Consider the following 2,588-nt stretch of genomic DNA (forward strand, 5'->3'; position numbering starts at 1 on the left):
AATTAGATGAACTCTATCCCAAACGCTGATCTAGTTCCCAAATCCTGATTCTCCACTGCAGGGTAAACTATTTCTCCAGTAATTTTCTTTCCTTCTTCAGAACAGAAGAGACGGTTTATAGCCAGGTCTCTTTGAACGCTAGGTGTTTAGAATACATGTGAGAAAGAGAAGGAGAAGGGAAGCAAGTGGTTTTTTTATGGTACTTGTTAAGTGCTTACTATATACCAGGCACTGTACTAAGCACTAAGGTAGATACAAATTAATCAGGTAGGACACAGTCCATGTCCCACTTGGGACTCAAAGTCTTAATCCCCGTTTTACAGTTGAGGTAACTGGGACCCAGAGAAGTTAAGCAAATTGCCCAAGGTCACACAGTAGACAAGTGACAGCAGGGATTAGAACCCAGGTCCTTATGACTCCCCGGCTAAGCCTCTAGAGCAATGGGGAGATCTTAGAAAGTCGAAGTACTCGTTCTGGGCTGCTCATAACAACCACACTTGGCTGTTTCTTCTCAGTGGGAGGTGGCGTCTTCTGGCTGGTTTTTGTCTCCACACTTCACCACAAATAAGCCCTCTAGGCTGGTCCACCCTCTCCCACCCACATACAACGTCAGTGGAAGTAGCAGTAGCATTTATGGAGCCCCTGCATGGTGCAGTGCACTGTACTAGCCATTTGGGAAGCACAGAAAAAGGAAGTGGCACATTCCCCGCCCACAAGGAGCTTACATTCTAATGAGGAAATGGTAGTTTTGCGATGAAAAAGTGGTACTCCTTGGTGGTGTCTGAAAGAGAAGCAGCATGGCCCAGTGGAACAGTAAGCATTTAACAAAAACCTTAAAAAAACAACGACAAAAGAACGAAACTGAGTTCGGCCTGAGTGGGTGCTGTGGGAAGAGACAGAAACCCCAAGGTGGAGGGTAACTATCCTCAAGGGTCGTACAATTTTAATGGGAAGGGAGGCACAAACATCGATACGTAAGCGCGCAAATAAAAAGCGTAAGTGACGGAAGCGTGAACAAATACCCAAACACAAAACTGCGATCCCCTTATAAATGCATCATTTTAAGAGTGACCTAAGTGTCGAGGGATGTTGAGGAGTGTTGAGGTGGCTTAGTACAGTGCCTGGCACATTTTAAGCGCTTACAGATACCATTTCTTGGGGGGTGCCATAGTGAGCGGGAGGGTTCTCGGTAGAGTTTTGAAGGGTAGTACGACGTACTTGGGCAGCAGAGAGCAGGGATTTACTCCGTGAACCTTGTACAAAGCGAGGGTGTTGAACAAATCCAATGAAGTATTAGCAATGAATTACATGCTTAGAAAGTCCTGGGCCAATAAACATTTCAGCTAAATTGAAAGGTTAAAAATAATTTATGAGCCATGTCTAATTTTCTCTGTTGGCCAGCATTTTCTGCAAGATTAATAGCTGCTTGGGTTTTCCAAAGCCCGGTACTGATGGCTTTAGCCGATCCCAAGTTTTCCTCTGGAAATCCTCTCTCTTGGGTCCTGCCCGGGAGGATCAAATGGTAATTGGACCAGTAGTCAGACTGCTTTTGGACCACAGATTGTACCGCAACTGAAGGATGCCGGGAGCAGGCAGACCGTGATTTGTCCCCAAAGTTCTCCACTGGCATGCTCTGCAGGGAGGTGGTCCTGCAAGAAGCTAAGAGATCTGACGTCCAAAGGCAAATTTACTAGCCATAGGCTGGCCAAATCTGCCAGAAAGAGCACCCCGGGAAGTTCAAATGGGCATGGTCAGCTTCTATGAATATTAAGGGTATATTGACGTTTTCCCAAGCATTAGATCACACCACTGGACATTTGAATGGGAGCTGACGGTCCAGAGAGAGAGCGAGACAGTGAAGCAGATTTTGGTGGAGTTGGAGTCCATGAGTGGAAAGCACTTGGAGGTGATTAAGACAACCATAAGCTTAGTTTAGTTAGTACTTGGACTTCCCACATACTCACTGTTTCTAGCCCGAGAGATCCTCAGTTCTATTAAAAGCCTGGCCTTTGTTTTGATCACACTCGGAAATCAGCAGCAATGAATGCAGAGCGTTGCACTTACTCACGCAACAGACAGATGACAACATGATAAGCAGAACTAATTCCCCTGGGCAATATTTCTTTCTCAGGCTTGGATATGGGTGAATTATTGCCATTCTTAATTGCCTAATGATTTTTTTTCCCTTTCATGTAATCTTTTTGGGGGTTTGTATTTTTAACATCTTAGAAATGCATATTGGCAGAGTGATATACATTGTCTCATAAAACCCGGTGTGCAATCAATCAAAAATCAGTCTGTGTTCGCTTCGGGTTTTGGGGGGAAAAATGCGACGTTAAAAATGCGATAGGTTTACACCACTGTAGTTCCTGGAGACTCAGTGGTTACCACCTTAGGACCATCTTTCAGGTGAAGTGGAAATTCACCAGGCAAAACTTTCTTCCCCTGGGTTCAACCGTAACCCAGCGAATCTGTTGACAGTTCTTCAGATTTCACCACTCAAGAATAATAATAACAGTTGTGGTATTTGTTCAGTGCTTACTATGTGCCAAGCACTGTACTAAGCACTGGGGTAGGTACAAGATAAT

This window comes from Ornithorhynchus anatinus, chromosome 3 (genome assembly GCF_004115215.2).
Source record: "Ornithorhynchus anatinus isolate Pmale09 chromosome 3, mOrnAna1.pri.v4, whole genome shotgun sequence".
In the NCBI taxonomy this organism is placed as follows: Eukaryota; Metazoa; Chordata; class Mammalia; order Monotremata; family Ornithorhynchidae; genus Ornithorhynchus; species Ornithorhynchus anatinus.